Source organism: Canis aureus, chromosome 27 (genome assembly GCF_053574225.1).
Source record: "Canis aureus isolate CA01 chromosome 27, VMU_Caureus_v.1.0, whole genome shotgun sequence".
Taxonomy (NCBI): Eukaryota; Metazoa; Chordata; class Mammalia; order Carnivora; family Canidae; genus Canis; species Canis aureus.
Window position 1 is genome coordinate 23853773 of NC_135637.1, and position 19040 is coordinate 23872812.

General features: G+C 56.8%; 1 long non-coding RNA gene across 8 annotated transcripts; it reads left to right on the forward strand.

Annotated features, from left to right (window-relative positions):
* The first annotated feature begins 1095 nt into the window (after window positions 1-1095).
* LOC144298984 (uncharacterized) lies at window positions 1096-17880 on the forward strand. Of its 8 annotated transcripts, none has more exons than XR_013365807.1 (7): window positions 1096-1254; window positions 1896-2020; window positions 6034-6209; window positions 7036-7115; window positions 7849-9141; window positions 9339-9486; window positions 9850-17880. It is a non-coding gene; the product is annotated as an uncharacterized LOC144298984 (long non-coding RNA). The 8 variants fall into 8 exon arrangements; XR_013365809.1 differs by having other exon boundaries at window positions 6037-6209; XR_013365812.1 differs by lacking the exon at window positions 1896-2020 and having other exon boundaries at window positions 7849-8641; window positions 8987-9141.
* Window positions 17881-19040: the final 1160 nt, after the last annotated feature.

Genomic DNA, 19040 nt, shown 5'->3' on the forward strand with positions numbered 1-19040 from the left:
TAGCATTATAATAATAAAAATTATGTTTTGAGCCTTTAAGTGCCAGGCACTGTGCTAAGCTGCCCTCTGCCCGCATTTCCACATTTAACCCACATAACCCTATGAGGCGGATTCCATCATTATCTTTACTTTATGGACTAGGAAACCGAGTCTCAGTAATGGTGTGTCCAAGGTCATCCGCTAAGGGGCGTGGACAAAGCTGAAATTAAAACCCAGGACAGGCTGGTTATAGAGGCCCCCGGAACCGTCTAGCATTGGTGCCCAAGCTTGAATGTGCATCAGAATCCCCTGGAGCGCTTGTTAATAAAATGCAGATCTCTGGGCCCCACCCCAGAGTTTTCCACCCCGTAGTGCTGGCGTTGAGACCTGAAATTGGCATTTCTAGCAAGTTCCCAAGTGATGTTGATGCTCCTGGTCTAGGACCACTTTCTGGCATTACTGCTCTACCGAAGGGTGGGTACTAAGCAGAGGGCTGTTCAAAAAACAAAGGACCAAACCTATAAAAGTGGTCAGGCCGAGGGGTGTCGTGGCACGCACGCGGGCGTGAAGGCGCGGGCAGGGGTTCGAATCTTTCCTCCACCGTAAGCGCGTGTCCACCTGGCAGGATTCACCGAGAAGCACACCGAGGGCCCCCGCGGGTGAGGCGCCTGGTGCTCCGGGGCCCGCGTCCCGGGTCCGCTGATTGCGCGGGGCTCGGGGCTAGGGCTCCGGGCTAGGGCTCCGGGCTTGGGCTCCGGGCTCCTAGGGCTCCCGGCTAGGGCTCCGGGCTTGGGCTCCGGGCTTGGGCTCCGGGCTCCTAGGGCTCCCGGCTAGGGCTCCGGGCTTGGGCTCCGGGCCGAGTCCAGCCCGGCCAGCGTTGCCATGGCAGCGCCGCGGGCGGGGATGCTGGAGGCCGGCTCGCCCCTTTGTGCCGCGGGGGCGGCGGCGCGCTCCCCCCACCCTCCCCGCCCGCCTCGGCCGGCGGCCCGGACCCCGGGGGAGTGGGGGGGGGGCGGGGGCGAGGGGCGCCGAGGCGCGGCCGGGGGTGGGGCGCCTCCGCCCGCCAGCCGCTCCCGCATTAAAATTTCATGGGCGCTGCAGCAGCTTACAAAGACGACGCCGGCTGCGCTCGGGGGGCCGGAGGGAGGGAGGCTGCGGACGAGTGCGGGGAGGAGTTTGCGGTGGGAGGCGCTTGCAGGGGCTCCCCCAGTTCTGCGCCGTGAGCCCGGGCACAAAGAGCCCTCTGCACTGGCGCCGCAGGACCGCGGACCCGAGGTGAGCCGCCGCCGGGCGCTCGCGCCCCCCCCTCCCCGAGCGCCCGGCGCCCGCGCGCGGCCGACAGCCTCGCTCCCCGAGGTCGGGTCGAGGGTGGGTCCCGGGGTCCCCGGCAGCGTTCAGGGGATGGCAAGGGCTGCCCGGAGTGGCCCTCCTTTGCAGGACGGAGAGCTCCTGCCGCCGGCACTCGTCCAGCGCGGCCAAGACTCGGGCCTGGGTGGGGCTTGGGGCCGCGGGGGAGGCTGCGCTGGGAGCCCGGTGCGGGGAGAGGGGTGCGGGGTGCGGGGGGCGGGGGGCGAGTTGTCCTCAGTCGGGATCCGAGGGCGAACAAAGACCCTCCCCACGCCCCGCTGCCGGACCGGAGGAGGGGACCCTGGACCTCGCCGGCCCATCAGGTCGGCCGCTAAGTGGCCCAGCCCGGGACGGAGCCCGGGTGGCCTGGGAACCAGGGTGGGGGTGGGTGCTTGAGCCCCGCTTCTCTCCTACCGAGCCCACCGCCCAGGGCCTGCTCGGGCTCCGTCGGTGGGACCCAGATTCTAGACGCGCGGCGCGCTGGGTGGGTCCCGCGGATGGGGAGGGCAGGAAAACCACCTTCCTTGAGAAGAATGATGGCAATGATGATGATAAAAATAACCCATCAGTTTGCAGAGAGCTTACTTTACGCCAGCAACGTGTTTAGTGCTTTGCACGCATTACCACCACAGTCCCACGAGGAGCTAAGAACCCCATTTTAGAGATGAGGACGCTGAGATCCGGAGACGGCTAGGTACGTGTCCAAGGTCACAACGCCAGTGATTCTGTATCCAGATATGTACAATTCTAAATCCCGGTGTATATCCCCAAACAGGTCTGGGGAGCCCACAGAACCCTTGCCCCCTCTCCTCCTCCCCAGGACGCTCTCTAGAGAGGCTGGAAATGAAGAGGGGGTTATCAGATCTCCTGTGCCCCCAGCGGAGGGTCCCGGGCCAGAGAAATTGCTTCTGGGACTCTGCAGGGGGAGGCCTGGGGGACCCGGAATCCCTCCTGGCCACCCCAGGCTCCAGACCAGCGCGCGCGGGGATTGCTGGCGCGCACACCCCACTGCAGTGCCGCCGCGGGAGATCCGCCCCCACCTGCTGCTGGGGGAAGGGGGGAGGGGGAGGGGAGGGAGACTGGTGCGGGGAGAGGGGTCGGGAGAGAAAGGCGACGGAACGTGCGGGAAAAGGCTTTGTTTTTGCCGGTGCCAACCCCAGACCGAGCGCCCACCCCGAGCAGAACGCTGGTTCTGGGCGCAGTGCTTTACTTTCCCGAAGCGCATCCCCCTCTGGGAGCACCTGGGGGCTAAGCGATCGCCTGGGTTTGTTGGGGGCTGTGGGGGGCGGGGGGAGGCGGGGATGAGTAATTCCACTTGACAGGGAGACCTGAGGACAGTGGTTCTCAGACTTTAGGGGCGTTGCTTCAAATATGCAGATGTCCGTGCCACGTGGCCAGGGGATGAGTCAGCAGGACTGGGTGGGGCTGGGCATCTGGGTGTTTACTCAGCCCCCTCCTCCCCGTCATCAAGCAGGTGGTCAGACCTTCCGCTGGTCGAGGGAAGGGTACCCCAGCCTCTCCCCCGCCCCAGCGCAGAACCGTGTCGCAGTCCGCGCAAAATGGTATCCCCTGGGACCCTTTGGCCAGTGCCTGGCTTTGGGTGGCACTGAATCCCTCCCACACTGGCTCTGATTAAATTCACGTTGAAAGAATTTATGGGTAGCAGCGCCGGCGCCCCTCCGCGCCTGCATTTGATCATTTGGTGACCCTCGCCATTTGAGAAGGGCTCTAGATCTACCCTGCATCTCTCTTACTGCTTTTTCTGTCTCTCCAACTCTTCACGGAGGAGAGAGCTGGTCTTCAGAGCCCCCCCCCCCCCCCCCCCCAAGGAATCAAACCCCTTGTGCCAGCTTTAGGAGACCCATTCTCTACGCTTGCATTAAAAATGAGAATTTTATCATTTGGGGTGATTTTTAAGAATGAACGTATCAGTTTAATACAATGGAGGATAATTGTAAAAGGTTGGAGAGGACAGATGTACTCTATACTCATGTGCCCTTTGGTTGGACCTGCCAGTTGTTTTCATTTTTCTTTCTTTCTTTCTTTCTTTCTTTCTTTCTTTCTTTCTTTCTTTCTTTCTTTCTTTCTTTCTTTTTTCTTTCTTTCTTTCTTTCTTTCTTTCTTTCTTTCTTTCTTTCTTTCTTCTTTCTTTCTTTCTTCATCTTTTTATCTTATCTTTCTCATCTTTCTCATCTTTCTTTCTCTCTTTCTCTCTTTCTTTCTTCTTCTTCTTTTTTTTTTAATATTTTCATTTCTAACTCCCTTCTCTGGATCTGATCCGTGTTTCCACCCAGGTCACCTCTTAAGCTCAGCTTCAGTAAGGAGGTAATTTCCCTCCTCTGAGCCTCAGTCGCCTCATCTGTAGAATGGGAATCATACTCCCTGCCTTAGAAGGCTGTCATGAGGCTAAGAAGCAGTACGTATGAAGTGCCTGCAGCTAGTAGGTGCCTGATAAAGATATTACTGCTGAGTGTGCCCACTGTGTACTGGCTGAGTTCACTTACATGGCCCCTAAGTCTTTTATTGATCTCGAGTTATTTGCTTTTATTTGCATTGAGGCTGTCGGTTCCTCTTCTGGGTGACCCTTAGGCTGTTTGAGCAGGGGGGTGTTTCTGGGGCACTGGGTCCATTGTGCAAGTTCAGTGGGCTGGTGAATAACTTATAGGCTATCCTTTGTTCCAAGGGGGTCCTTCCCTCTAGTCTCTGAGGCTTGGCTCATCTGTCAGCTGGAGCTCTTTGTGGAACAATAGCCAGAGATACACTGGGGCAGAGGCAAAGGCTGGTTGAGAGTGACATCTGTCTCTGTGTCCCTCACCAGGCTGATCGGATCAGATGAGGCGGGGGTCCCCTCCCCGCCTTGTGGTCTAGGTGGGCCCCTGTGGAAGCTGGATGAGCCATGGAAGGGAGGGAGAGACTGAACCAATTGTGTACTCAAGGGTATGGAGTAAAACACAACGCCTCTACAGCTTAGTGACCGTTTGCCAGGCTTCTTGCTGGGTGCTGCCTCGTGGAGACCCCGTGAAGAGGCTGGGAATTGGGCATTACAACTGAGACAGGCTCAGAGAGGTGGAGTGCTTAGCTCAGGATCACACAGCCAGTTGGAAGGAGAGTCAGGACTTCACCCTGGGTCTCGTCTGGCCCTGAGACGTGTGTTTGTGACTACAGCACCACACCACCTCCTCTCCTAAATGTCAGTTTGATCCGTTGCCTCGAGACTGTGGAAGCAACTGGAATCAAATGACCCGATATGGTTTAGCAATCATGGGCCAGTTTCCCCAATGGTGGTGGTACTAAGGCTCCTGGCCACTCTGTTTTCAGTGTACACATCCCTTCCTGGAGGCTTCTCCCATTTAACCTCAACCACAATTTGAACACAAGTCTTCCACCCCTTTGGGGTTCAATAAGCCTTAGAATCCAGTCGCACCACTTTCTCGATGGGTGATGTTGGAGTGAGACACTTTGAACCTGTTTGTTCATCTGTAAAATGGGGACAAGAAAACCCAGTTTATTCTTTTGTCAGGTAGTTGAAAGTGCCCCCAGGTAGTATCTGTCCTCAATACATGTTGGTTTCCCTTCATTCTCCTTTTAGTCTCTTCCCTCCCCCTGCAGCTCAGGGACTCCCTTCCCTTGTTTGAGGGCGACTTGCATTTCGAAGCTCCTCTTTTGTGCCTGCCGTGTTTGAATTTGTCTGGAAACAGGGTTTTCCGCAGCTCTGCAGATGGGTCTGTTTCCCTCAGCTGGGCTCCTGCGCCTCTTATTCCCGGGAGGCTCCCCTTATTTCTCAGCACTCACTCATCCAAAGCAATTTAGGCCAACATCTCCCGTATGCCAGCTCTCTGAGTAGCTATTTTATTCCAGAGTCAGGGAAAAAAACCCAAGAACCCAGAGGGACCCTAAAATGCAACTGAATGCATATTTCCCTGGCAGCTGTTCCTCCGTTACCAGGAACGGCACAGAGTTTGGGGGGGGGGGATGAATATCCCACAATGGTGTTAATGAGCCGTGGGTGTGATGGTAGTATTAACAGTGTAAGAAAATAATAGAATATGAGCTAATAGGTAGTATTTATTATCCCATGTGATCCTCAGAGCAGCTTTGGGACGTGGGTGTCATTATAATCCCATTTCCTGGATAAGGGGACAGGCTCAGAGCAGTAGTGGGATCATTCAGCATGGCCCAGTAGGATGGACCCCGTGCTGTTAGGCCCGTCCGTGTCCTGTCCAATGCTGGGGGATGTTTTGGCTGGCACTAGCCCCAGCAAGATCTCTTTCCTGGTTTCCTTCTTCTTTTGTATCTTTTTTAATTTTTATTTTTAAAAAAAATTTATTTATTTATTTATTCATGAGAGACACAGAGAGAGAGGCAGAGACACCGGCAGAGGGAGAAGCAGACTCCATGCAGGGAGCCTGATGCGGGACTCGATCCTGGGACCCAGAGATCACACCCTGAGCCGACGGCAGGCGCTCAACCACTGAGCCACCCAGGTGTCCCTTCTTTTGTATTTTTAAAATATTTTATTTATAGGAACACCTGGCTGGATCCCAGGACCCTGAGATAGTGACCTGAGCCAGTTGCCCCTCCTGTTTTTTTCTTCTGATCTGCATCTGAAGGAATCAGTTTTGGCCTGACCCTGGCATCTACTCTCTAGTGTACTAGTGGGTACATATTTATTCCCCTCCTCTTCTTTATTTCTATTTCTCTCCGTAGCAGCTGGATGCATCTCCCAGCCCACCCATGGGATTCCAGACATGTCTACGTGACCATCACAACCCTACCAGCGTCGAAGGAGTAACCAAGGTGACCCTTCTGTGCACCCTTGGGATAACAGAGACCAGCCCCATGCTATGAAATCCATTGGTGTGGAAACCTCCTGACTCTCAGAGGTAGGAGGGATCTCTAGAATCTTCTGGGCTCTAATCCCTCAAGCAGAGCCTCCCTGCTGGGGCCTCTGACCTTGGCTTGCGGGTGGGGGGGGTGGGGGGGGTCTGTGTGGGGTGGTGGGGGCTGAGATGCCAGGGCCCTGGGGCCACAGGGAAGTTTCTGTCTGGCCTTTGATCCAGCTCTTCTCCATTCTTATCCTCTACGTCTAAAGGAGTTTTGAAAAATAACAAGTTATAATTTACCTATAATAAAGTGTACCCATTCAAAGCATACATTTCAATCACATGTTTTGTGTTTTGCTAAATGTGGACACCTGCATAACCATCACCACAATCCACATCTAGAACATTTTCAGCTCCCTAAAATATCCCCCTGTGTTCCTTCACTGCCAGTCCCCCCCGCCCCGCCCCCGCCCCGCCCCCCGCCGGCCCCAGCTCCAGCCCCAGGGAACCACTGATCTGCTTCCTCTGCCTAGAAACTAGACTTGTGTTTTCTAAAGTTCTATTAATATGGAATCTTTTGTGTTGGGCTTCTTTTGCTCAGGATAATGTCTTGAGGTTCATACTTGTTATGGCATGGATCAGTGGTTCTGTCCTTTTTTGGGTCTAACTTTATGGAAGGCATGGTGTAAATGTTATAACATCCATTTCAAGTGCACAGTTTGATGACTTTTAGGAAATGTACCAAGGTACAGCACCCGTTGCCATAAATCCATTTTAGGATATTTCCACTGCCTCGGTAAATGCGCCCCCATACCTACTCACTGCTAATCTCCACCATCCCACCCTTGATTCCAGATGACCACTAGTCTACTTTCCGTCTCTGCAGGTTTGTCTTTTCTGGACATTTCACATATATGGAGTCAAACAGCACGCAGTCTCATGTGCCTGGCTGCTTTCATCTTCGAGGTTTGTCCAAGTTGTAGCATGGAACGGTCACTTGTCCTTTTTTTTTTTTTTTTTGAAGATTTTATTTATTTATTCATGAGACACACACACACACACACACACACACACACACACAAAGGCAGAGACACAGGCAGAGGGAGGATCAGGCTCCCCGCAGGGAGCCCGATGCAGGACTTGACCCTGAAACCCCGGGGATCACACTCTGAGCCAAAGGCAGACCCTCAACCACAGAGCCACCCAGCCGCCCCTACCATTCCTTTTTACTGAGGAGTAGCTTTCATTATATAAACGTACGACCGTTTGTGTATCCATCCATGTGCATGGGGTTTTAATTTGATCTGTGTTACTGGGGGTAAATACACCTCCCACTCCAGGAGGCATATCCTACTTCTGGGACATCACCAAGTATGGCACAAAGATTTTCTCAGCTGGTGAAAACAATTTTGGGAATGCTCACCGTGTGCCAGGCACTAGGTAACCCTTGAAGAATAATGAACATTGAGTTGCACGTTGGATATGTGGTCTCAAGGAGGCAATACTCTCATCTGTTCACCTGCCCTTAACGCCCATGCCTTCCTTGCTACCCTCCTAGACAGGGGTACACTGCTTCACCCAGGGGTTGGCGTTTCCCTCGAAACCTTCATTGCCTTATTGATATTGGGGTCCGCAGGGTTGGGGGAAGGGCCTTTGTGTCAAGCAAGGCTCCTCTGAGCAGCCCAGGATCTATTTACAGAGTAGAGCAAGGTCCTGGGACAGAGGAGAGAGGAGGGGATTTCCGAATCTTCCTGAACATTCGTGACCGCCCTGGGGAAGCAGCCTTGCAGATAAGTATTCCAACTTACCTGCCTGCAGCCTATCTGCCTGCCCTCTTTCGGTCTGTGCAGGAAAGTGTAGAACCTCAGAATCCCACGTGGGGGTGGAGGTGGAGGTGGGGGAGTGGGGATCAGCTTTTCTACCCCTCTGTGTCACAAACAAAGACCTTGTCCCTGTTTCATGGGGCCCCAGAGAGGGTCATCTTCCCACCCCTGCTTTTGGCATGGAGGCTAGAATTTTGTAAGCTCCCACCATCGGGAACTTCTGTGGACGTGAGTCAAGTGACCTCACCTCAAGAACCCGTAGATGTGGTGTCAGAAGGAGGCAGGAGGGGACTGGCGACTCCTGGCAGCGCTTCTCAGTTCTGGCCCTCTGTCGTCATATTCGTGAAACTTGGCCAGGGCTCCTCTTTACCTGGCGGTTGAGTGGGGACACTGGCACTGTGACTCTAGGGCCACATTCTTTCCTCCAGGTCCGGACCCGTGCCTTGAGGCTCAGGTGCCCATTGCAAACTCTGAACACCCACCGAGGGGCCCCCTGACTCTCCTGGCACAGGTCTGCCGGTTGATGAAGATAGCTTAGCTGTCACCACAGGCAAAACCGAGAGATGATTCTGGGTCGGGATTAGCAGGTGTGTAATGGGGGCAGAAGAGTATCTGAGGCTGAGCCGAAGGGCCCCCCTATTTCCTCCTCTCCGCTGCCTCGAACTGTGGGTTAGTATTGTGCACTCTGGGTGAATGCAGGGTGGGAAGGATCCCAGGGCGCAGAGAGAGAAAGAGAGAGAGGGACAGACTTCCCAGGGCCACACAGGATGATGGCTGAGCTGGATCAGAACTCTGAATTCCTGACTCCGTTCACTGCTTCCACTCAGCTATTGCCAAGCTGAATTTGTTTTACTTTGTCCTGGGCCCCCTTCTGCTGTTATTGGGGAACAGAGAGGTTGGTGAGGGCACCCCCCTCAACCCAAGGACATTCGGGGGTGGGAGGAAGGGAGGTGGTGGGCAGTGTGCCTGGGCCCAGCCTCTCTGGCTCCAGGGGGGCCTTCTTCTTGTTATCAGAGACTTCTGGCCATGCCCCCCACCTGGGGAGGGGGCCTGGGTGCAGTTTTCTCCTGCGGCGTGGTTGGCTCTTTTGTCTTCTAGGATGGGATCTACCTGGGAAAGTGGCTGGGAGCTGGGCCGGGGCTGCCCACCTGTTGGCTAGGAGCTGCCAGGTAAGCCTGGGGAAGCGTGGGGAAGGAAGTTGCACTGGGCTTAGTTTTATGGGGGCATGATCGTTCCCCCACCAGGAAGGCCCAGCCAGGTGGCTGGAAGGCTTGCTCTGTGCAGTCTTATGGGGGGTGTGTGGGGACTGAATCAAGACCACTGTGGGTGGGTTATGGCAGACCTTTCAGTACGTTCCTTCCCTCAGCACGAACGTGGACCAAGCACCTTCTCTGAGCTAGATCCTGGGGATCCAGAGGTGAACACCAGAGACACTGTTCCACCCTTGCAGATCTTCACACGAGAACATGATTTATCACCGTCTCAGCAAGGGAGTGAGCTCCCCGTCCTGGGAGGTGTGCATGTGTGTGTGTGTGTATATGTGTGTACTGGGGGAAGGTGGTGCCGAAGTGCCCTTGGTAGGGATGTTGTAAAGGGAATCCAAGCCTCCTGGGGCCACTGGAGCCTCTTTTTGCCCACCTGAACCCTTGCCCCTTGTCTGCCCATGCACCAGGCTCCTATTATTGCTCTTGTAGTCCTGCCAGGGTGGGAAACTCTGTTCCTGAGTTTCTTTTAAAAATCATTAGTGTCTAAAGCCCTTACCCACACCTTGTCTAGAGAGCCTGAGGGTCTCTGAAGGTGTCCCCCGCCTCAGGGGTGGGGTTAGGTTGGGGGATGGAGGCCGTGTCCTCGTCCTAACACGCTGCACTCCCCCCCAGGAGGCTCAGCCTGGCCTGGTCATCTCTTTGGAGCCCGGGTGACTCGGGACTCTGGCCACGGTGACATAGGGAGCAGCCTTTGGTGGTTTCCTGGAACTCTGGGAAGACCTCATCTTTCCCAACTGCTAAGACGGAGCCTCCCGTGGATAAAGGACCCTCCCGGTTGGCGCTCGGCTGAGGACATGCCCTGGCTCTGGAGGAGAGCTTGGGGGTGGGTGTGAGGGAGGCTGGGAGCCCCCTGCCCCTCCGTGTCCACCTGGACCCCGCCTGTTGGACCTTACTGTCTGCACCTGGAGGCCATTTCTTGACTTGGTGCCGACTTGGTCCCCCTTTGCAGCCCTGCTTGTGGCCAGTCCGTGTTCACCTGGGCCACGGCCCCGCCAGCCCCACCCTTATGAAGGTGGGGTCCCTAAGGACCCTACAAGACGGGGCAGGAACTCAGGGATGGGAGTCAGGGGGGAGCTACCAGTGGGAAGGAGGGAGACACAGCTTCGTGGCCTCCGTCGGCTCAGAGTCTGCCTTGCGTCGTCTGCTCTTGAGTGATTCTCATTTTTGTGGGTGCTTTTTGCATGAGGCTTTCCTGTGCCTCTGTGCCTCCTGTGCCTGAAGGTCAGAGGGAAGAGGCAGTTGGGGTCCGGGAGGACCCTTCCCCAAGTGTGGTCGAGTTCTGGGGCCCACCTGGAGGGGCAGAAGGTACGCTATCCTGAAAGGGCAGGGTTTGCCAGAGACCAGGTGGCCCAGGCTGGGGGAGCTCACAAGAGGGAGACAGATCCAGCCTTGTCCTCCCCAGGCTCAAGGGGTCGGTCACCCCAGTCAGATCACAGACCCCAGCTCCGTGTTGCACTGATCCTGGATTCTGTCCTTGGGGGGCAAGGCAGGCAGGGTGGGCCCCAGGCATAGGCAGCCTCCTCCTTACACAGCTGCAGGTTCACTTCCCTGCGCACGGCTCCATTCTCTACCCAGTCCAGCCGCTCCGGGGCGCGGGGTGGGGGTGGTCCAGCGCTTGTCCAAGAGCAGCCCATGGTCTAACATAGGCAAGTTTAAAAACTGGGCATTCCTTTCCTGGGGGGGGGAAGAGAGCCTGCATTGGTTCGAGCTGCCCTAACATTTACTACAGCCCCGGGTGGGTGGTGGTGGTGGTGTGCTTAAACAGCAGAAATGTGTTTTCTCGTAGTTCTGGTGGCTGGGAGTCCAAGATCAAGGTGTGAGCGGGGGTTGGTTTCTCCCGAGGCCTCTCTCCACAGCTTGCAGATGGCCACCTTCTTGGCTGTGTCCTCAGACAGCTTTTTCTCTGTGCTCATGTGTGGGGCTTGGGGGGGGGGGTGGTTGGTGAGGAGGAGGGGCAGATCTGGTGTCTCTTCCTCTTTTTCTAAGGATGCCAGTCCTGTTGGATTAGGGTCCCACTCTTATGGCCTCTTTGAACCTTAATTTCCTCCGTAAATGTCCCATCCCCAAATATGGTCTTGTTGGGGGTGATGGTGGCAACTTATGAACTGTGTGTGTGTGTGTGGGGCACACAACCCAGTCCATACAGATGGTCACCACAAGCATGGAAAGCTGGAGCCATCTTCCCCCTCGGCAGCCCCACAGCCATGGGGAGGGCAGAGCAGAGGTGTGGGAAGTAGGGTTGAGTGTGGGAGGCACTGTGCTAGGATGGTCCGGTCCTGGAGCCTCAGGGATGGATTCAGGGAGCTGGCTGGACCAGGGCAGTGAGGAGGAGCCCCAGGAGAAGGATGTCCTGGGAAGAGCCTGGGCCTTGGAGCCCGGGGGTATGTCCCCCGCTGTGCAGCCTTGGGCAGGTCACATCTTCTCTGTGAGTCTGATGTCAACTCTGGAACAGGAGCCATGTGCTCCCTTCCGGGGTGGGGCACGGGGAGGAGTCAGTGAGGGCACATGCCTGCACAGTGCTGGGCCCCTAGCAGGTTGCTCACTTAACACTCCCATCCCACTGGAAGGTTAGATTTAGGGCTTATCTATTTTCTGTGCTCTGGAACTGCCAACTCGGCATCTTCTGATCCAGAGGCTAGTCCTTCCCCTGCCTGTTTTCTTAATATCCATCTCGCATCAGCTTGGGGAGGTGGCCGTACTTTATTGCCCCATGAGTAGCTCCAAAGGCCTCCTGGGCCACCCTCTCATCAGGAGTGAGCACCTACTGTGGCTCTTTCCTGTGCCGGTCGCTTGCAGTAGGGCTATAGGTGAAGCTCTGGCTGTGATTGAAACCTTCAGGATTGCACGGCTGAGCAATTGGAACTGGAGAATTGGAGAATGCGGCAGAGAACAGTCCACCGAGGCACAGGTTCTGAGTGCTTAGTGGGGTGGGAGTTAGATTCCAGAATGACCTGGGTAGGCTTTCCAGCAAGCCTGAACCAGCCAGGGCCTTGAAGGACGAGAAGGATGTGGCTTAGCTGATAGCCTCCAGGGCCCTGGAAGATTTGCCCAAAGTAAGTCCTAGGAGATGTCATTGCTCTTAAACAAAAAGGGGAGGTGGTATTGTTGGAGTTCAAATTCAACCAGTTCCTGAAATGCAGGACTTATCAGAGCCTTTAAAGTGCCAAGGGGAATTGTGAGTACTCAAGGACAGCCAGGATTCAGCGTTCTCCCCTTTTATGGCAACAGAGCCCTTTTCTTATGGAGCATCATTTAGAACTGAGGGGGCAATCGGGTGGGGCTTCTGTGGGGAAACTGCACAGCATGGATAGGAGATGACCCAGCCGGGCACTCTCAGGGGCTTTGTAGCACCGACTGGAAAGGCAGCAGACCAGGAGGGGCTGGGTGTTGGAACTTGGTTCTAGGAGTCAGGTGAGCTCTATGCAGTTTTTTTTGGGGGGGAGGGTAGGAGAGCAGGCCTGCGGTTGGAGTAGCCAGAAGCCTGGCACCTGGTGGAGGAGATGTCCGCTGGACATGGTACCTCTGGACTTGATGCCCTTGGGGCATCACACCTTTTTTGGGAAGATGCTGCTGTGTGTGTGTGTTGTGTGTGCGTGCACACGCCAGTGTGCCTGAGTGTGACAGGATCCAGCCTTCTGGGAGGGGGCTGACCAGAACCAGGCAGGGGTTTCCGGCCAGGACCAGCAGGATCTATTTTCAGGTTAACCAAACTGTTTCGGCGGGAGGGCCCCTCAGGCCCAGAGCCGAGAAATTGGGAAACAAAATGGCCTGGGGCGAGGTCCTCGGGACTCAGGCTCGATTGGGGGGGTGGTTGAGAAGCGTGGAGGCGGAGCCCCTGCCCTGGTCAGGCCCGGCTCCCTGGCTGGCGGGGCGGGAGGCCTCTGGGGCTGAGCTGAGGGGCCCGGGGCAGTGTTGCATGGTGTGATTAACCTACTAACCCAGGGCTCGGCCGGGACGCTGTGGCGTGTGACGAGGTGCCTGGCCTTCTGCCAACCAACTAACCCACTAACCAGGCCCGAGCATGCCCTACTAACCCCCTGCAGCCAGACCCTACTAACCTTGCAGCTCATGGGCCTTTCAAGGGGCTGGGACGTGGGGGCAGACGACAACGCTCCAGAAGGCCCTGCCTGTGGCCTGGGATCTCTGTGCAGACCCACGTTCCAGGACAGGGCACGCAACTAGGACTGTCGCCAGCCCTGCCGCCTCCTGCTGAGCGATTCTGAGCAGGTCACCCAACCTCTCTGAACCCGTTTCCTGAGCCGCAGAGCGCGACTGTGACCTTCACCTCACAGGCTGCAGCGAGGCTTCCCCTGAATGTACAGTTCTTGACACAGGACAGATCCTTAAAAAGAACCTGTAGATATCTGGGTGGGAGCGGGGGTGGGGAGCCCAGAAAACGCGATTGGTCGTGTCCCCTGCCTGGGCCCTGGTCCCTCGGGGTGTTCTGCACACAGACCCTTCTGCCTGGGGCCAGACACTCGCTTTGAACCCTGTGTCTCCCCCACATTCTTCCTCGTCCCCAGCTTTCTTTTCCGTAGGCAGCTCTTTTGTTCGATTACTAACCTGTCTAACCCGGGGCTGCCTCAACCGCACCCCGACCCTCCCTTAACCAACTAACGGACCTGCGTGTGTTCTTCCTTTTCTCCTAGTGACTTCTGTGTGTGTCCGCTGAGGTGCCCCCGTCCGCTGGTGCTGTGCTCTCACTTACTAACCCCGCCCCTACTAACCTCGTTTTCTCTTCCCACTAACCCCAGCCCTGCCGAGCTCTGGGCATCCCTCCTGGCAAGCAGAGTTCCTGGGGCTGGTCCTGCACACAGGGGCCCTCCCCCTCCCCCCCACTTTGCTGCCCCGATTGGCTGTGGGTTCAGAGCCCAGGGCTGGGTCTGAGGCGGGGGACGGCCCTACTGACCACACCAGGGGCCCAGAGGAGGCGGCGGCGGTGCGGGGGGAGGAGGCCGGCCCCCCCCAGAGCACGAGCATCTCCTCTGGCGCAAGTCTGGTGGCCCCTGGTTAGGGTGGGGGGTGGGGGGTGAGGGTGGAGGCCGGCGGGGCTAGGGCGGGGAGCACTGGGCTCCCAGCCACGGGGCAGAGAGAGAAGGCGCCTGGGTGCCCTAATTTGGAGGGAGACGAGGGTGCAATTCACCGCACCTGAAAGCGGCAGGTGCAGCAGGCACCGCCCCGCACAGGACACGCCCCGGAAGCCAGCCAAGGAGGCGTGGCCCCCGCCGGAAGTCGGTGGGCGGGGCCTCCCTGCGTGGGAAGGGGGCCTCCCGCCCGGGGATTCGCCGAGTGGGGCGCGCAGCACCGGAAGTCGGCCTGAGGGGCGTGTCTTGCCCCGGAAGTCAGGGAGCGGGCGGGAGGGACGGGCCGCAGGTGAGCGCGCAGGGCGCCCGGGTCCCCTGGAGCCGCGCTCCCCCGCCGCGGCGGACGCGGGCCGCTCCTCGCGCCCCAGGTCCGCACCCGGCAGCCGGGCGGGGCAGGGACGGAGGCCGGCCCCAGCTTGCCTTCCCCAGAGCCCGCCAGTCGCTGAGCCAGCCGGGGCCACACCTGGGGGTGACGTCACGCCTCACCTCCAGGAGGCCCCCGGGTCTGTGTGTGGGCTCCCTGCGGCTCCTCTGCACTAACTTGCTCTCCCGCGGCTGCCTCGGGGGCTGCCCGCCTGGGGCCCCAGGCTCCAGGCTCCCGCCCGGCTCCGTGCAGCTTCGCCTCGACTAACCCCTGCCCTCCCGGTCTGTTCCTCGCAGCGGACACTAACGGCTTGTGGATTTCTCCCTGACTAACAGCAGGTCTAACGCTCCTCGTTACCGCCCCTTTAGCAGCTTGGATGCCGGCATGGCTGGGATGGGGCTAACCCAGCGGAGGCGCCGGGCGCAGGGCGCCGCGGTGCTGCTGCCCGGGCGTCGGCTCCGGTAGAGCTGTCTAGGCAGGCAGGATGCAGGGGCTCCCGAGGCGGGGCCGGGGCTGGGCTGTGGCCGCGCGCCCGGCAGAGACGTTCCCGCGGCAGGTGGGGTCGGAAGCGGAGACCCCGGGCCCGGGCTTTGGCCTCTGGCCTCAGCCCGTCAGCCTCCAGCAGCCTGCATTTGGGCTTTGGTTCTCTTAACCTCCTAGCTCCGACCTAGACCCAGCGAACGGGTGGATGCACCCCTTGTGGACTGGGTGTTTACAGGGGATGATTCATGCATGGCGTCCTTGGTCACCAGCCCAGGGCCTAGAGTCCTTGATTTGGGGAAGGCCCAGGACGGAGAGCTTTGGATCTGAATGTTCACAAGGGTTCAGATGCCATCCCCCGTTTACATCGTAGTGCAAATTAGCTCAGCTTCCTCGTCTTTCTTTCATGCAGTGCAGCTGCACCGTGGCTGGAAGGGAGTTTGGATTGCTTCAGGCCTAGGTGGGGTGGGGGGCTCCTCTGGGAGCAGACAAGGGGAGCCCTGGGGCCAGGGGATCCTGGGTGGGCATAAAAGGTACCGTCAGGTCGAGATGGGGATGGCAAGAGGGACCGTTTTGCTGGCCCAGTCTGGTAGTCCTGTGGGAGAGAATGGTTGGTGGCAGGGCTTGGAGGATTGGATCCGCTCCGGGACAGGGTCAGAGGCTGGCCTGGAGACTTGCAGGCAGGTTGCTTGGGTGGGTCGGTGAGCGCTGGTCTGGGGCCAAGAGCTCTGGCAGCCACGGGCGTGGAGCAAATCTAGTGGGGCTGGTAGGGGAGCCGCCTGGGTGTGACCCAGTGGTACCAGTGGATGGAGCTCAGCTGAGGGGTGAGGGAGCTCTCTGCCGCTCTCCAGTGGCCGCCTCACCCATTTCACTCGAAGCGGGAAGCTCAGGCACTTGGCATTCCTGGAAATTCTCTTTATTCAACTACAAAGATCTGGTGTTGCTGAGGACCAGCTCTGGGTGCTGGGACCCACCTACGGGCCCTTCCATCAGGTGCTCGTTTAGCTCAGTGGGGGAGGTAGAGAAGTTAACGTGTAATGCAGTGAGATGGATGCTGTGCCAGGGCTGGGGAAGCACCCAGGAGGTGGGCAAGGATGCTACGCACCTAGTCCACGCAAGGCGCGGTGCTCCCCTGCCAGGGGAGTACTCTTCAGGGTATTTCAGGCTGGTGTATCAGGTGGGTGCGGGGTAGAGTGGAGTGTGGGCAGTCAGGGCAGGCTTTCTAAAGAGGGAGACACCTATGCTGAGCCCTGGTCGGGTGTGGCAGGGATGAGTTCTGGGTAGTAGGAACGGCAGACACCAGGTTCTGGGCATCAGAGGGTTGAAGAGGTTCTGGAAGGTTCACGGGGAATGTAGCAGGAGACAGATGGGAAATGGACAAGCACCAGGCCACATTGCCAGGGACTTTGAGGTTTGTCTGAGGGTAGTGGGGAGCTACAGATGTAACCTGAGGAGGGGGGCGTTGGATTTGAGTTTCAGACTGACAGTTTGGCTATTTCAGCCCAGATGGAATTTGAAGCTTATAATGAGTTCTGGTCAATTTTAGATAATAAGAACTTATAGCTCGGGGACCCTTAGATCCGCTGTGAGATAAACAGGGTCCCTTAACGTTTGGATCAGCTGGAGCTAGTGCTGCAGTGACTGGGAAGTCCGGCAGGGGCTAAGCTGGGGTGACAGGGATGCCTCCGAGAAGGAGCAACCCTAAACATGTGTCACCCCAGCCCCTGGTGGTATGTAGCTCCTGGAGAGGTTCTGAGGGGATGTGCTCATGGGCTGAAAGTCTACAGGAGAATTCCACTTGTCCTGTGTGGTTGCAAGGGGGACATGTGTGTGTGAAGTAACCTTCTGAGAGGCTGATCCTGGGGTCATGGTGGGTGACAACCTTTCTGGAGGCAGAAGGATAGGGACTAGCCCCCCTTAGAGAGATGGTGCTGGTGAGAGTCCAGGATTCTGCATGCGAATGTGCACGTGAGTGCTTGTGTGCACACATGTGTGTCCTTGACTTCATACCAAAGGAAGCCAATCCCAAGTAGGTGCAGTCTGTTTACCCCCCGCCACCGCCCTCCCCCCCCCACCCCCCCCGGACCCAGGCTTTTGACGTTCACTCTGGTGTCAGGTCTACTGAACATGAAGCCCATTAGAAGGACCTCATGAGCTGGGGAATTGGTGGCATACTGAGCTCAGGGGATGCCTGGGGTAGGGGACTTGTCCCATCCCAACAAAGGATTCCAAAGGCCCTTCTTGGGAGTGTGTCCAGGGACCCATAGTTTTACTTTAACTGGAGAAGACGCTTCCTGCGTGGGGATGCTGAATGTGGGGATAGATACTTGGCTACAGGTTAAAGACCAGATTTTTACACGGATCCGGCCATGGAGCGTGAACTTGGCTCTTTCACTTTTACTGATGAATGTAGCTTCCCTGTAAATACCATTTTGATATTAAAAACTGACTTACACCTGAAGGATGGCTGTTGCTTAAGAGGCAGGAGGGATGTCCATATAGTTCTGGGGAGGAGGGGGAGCCAATTGCATTCCTCAGGGGCTAAAGTGGGTTCTCAAACTTTCCTCAAGACTCTGACCTTACAAGTTGATACGTGGGGGCATTTCTCTTTGTTTTCCATTGTAGGAAAATACACCATAAAATTTTCATTGTAACCATTTTTGAGTGTTATAGTTTAGTGACATTAAATACATTCACATTGTTGTGCTACCATCACCACTGACCATATTTTAAAGAATAGCCTTAATTTTTCCTCAGGACAGTGCTTCCTAGAAAATCTGGGTTCTTATTGCTGAGGTGCTTATGTTTCATTGGGAAGGCAAAGAGTTCCTTGGAGACAGAAAAAGGAAGGAGTTTAGCGTATGGGTAAAGGGCTGGCAAATATGTGGCACACATATTGTTCTCCACTGCAGCTACCGTGGCAGACATTGGTAGTTGATCACCTATCTCTCTTTGGGAATCTGGCCACACCTTCAGGATCTGTATCAAAACAGTCTTCTAGGCAGCTGGGTCCAGTCCATCGGGGTATCTTTAATCCTAGGAGTTGGTCCTAGGATTGAGATTCAGGACAAACCTCCTTCTGAATCCCAGCGTTGTGTGTACCTGCTGTGAGACCTTGGAGGTGACTCACCTTCTCTGAGCCTCCACCTGCGCTTTAGAATAGGGGACAGCACTCTCCCGATAGGACGCCCCAAGGGAGTGTTCTCACAGACCTGAGATGGAGCCCAGTGCCTCATAAGTGTTCCCCTGACATCTAAGTTAGCACCAGGTGCTGGGACAGACACCAGGGGAACTGTCACAGAAGAGGTCAGGGGAGGTGAGATAAGGATGGGCAGTATGGGGAGGCTTCCTGGAAAAGGTGACACATGAGGGAAGCCCTGAAGGATGGGGAAAATCAATCAGTTGGGATAAAATAGCCATGGCAGTGCAGAGTATTTCAGAATGGCTCCTCCGAGATTGATCAGACCAGTTCTAGTGGAGACGGGGATATGGATGGTGGGCAGGGTGGAGTGGGCGGCCCAGAAGAGGTTACAGCCTGAGCCACGAGGTAAAGGCTGGCCTGCACGGTAATGCTCAGGGTGTGTTAAGAAGAATCCGGGACTCCCAGGGTTGGCAGAACCGGAGACCCAGGAGAGGCGAGCCGCTCCTGTTCTGTGAGGGATGGAGGAGGGGTAGAGCTCAGTTGTCTTGCAGAGGCTCTGGACACGGGGCTGGGGGTGGGGGGAGCCTGAAATGAGGGGGAGGCCGAAGGGGTTCAGTTGCTGAACTTGCACACACACACCCCCGCCAACCCCACACCCCCTACACAGAGTTCTCAACACCTCCTGCCCCTCGTATGACCCAAAAGGACATGGTCCCTGGGCCTCTAGTCCTGG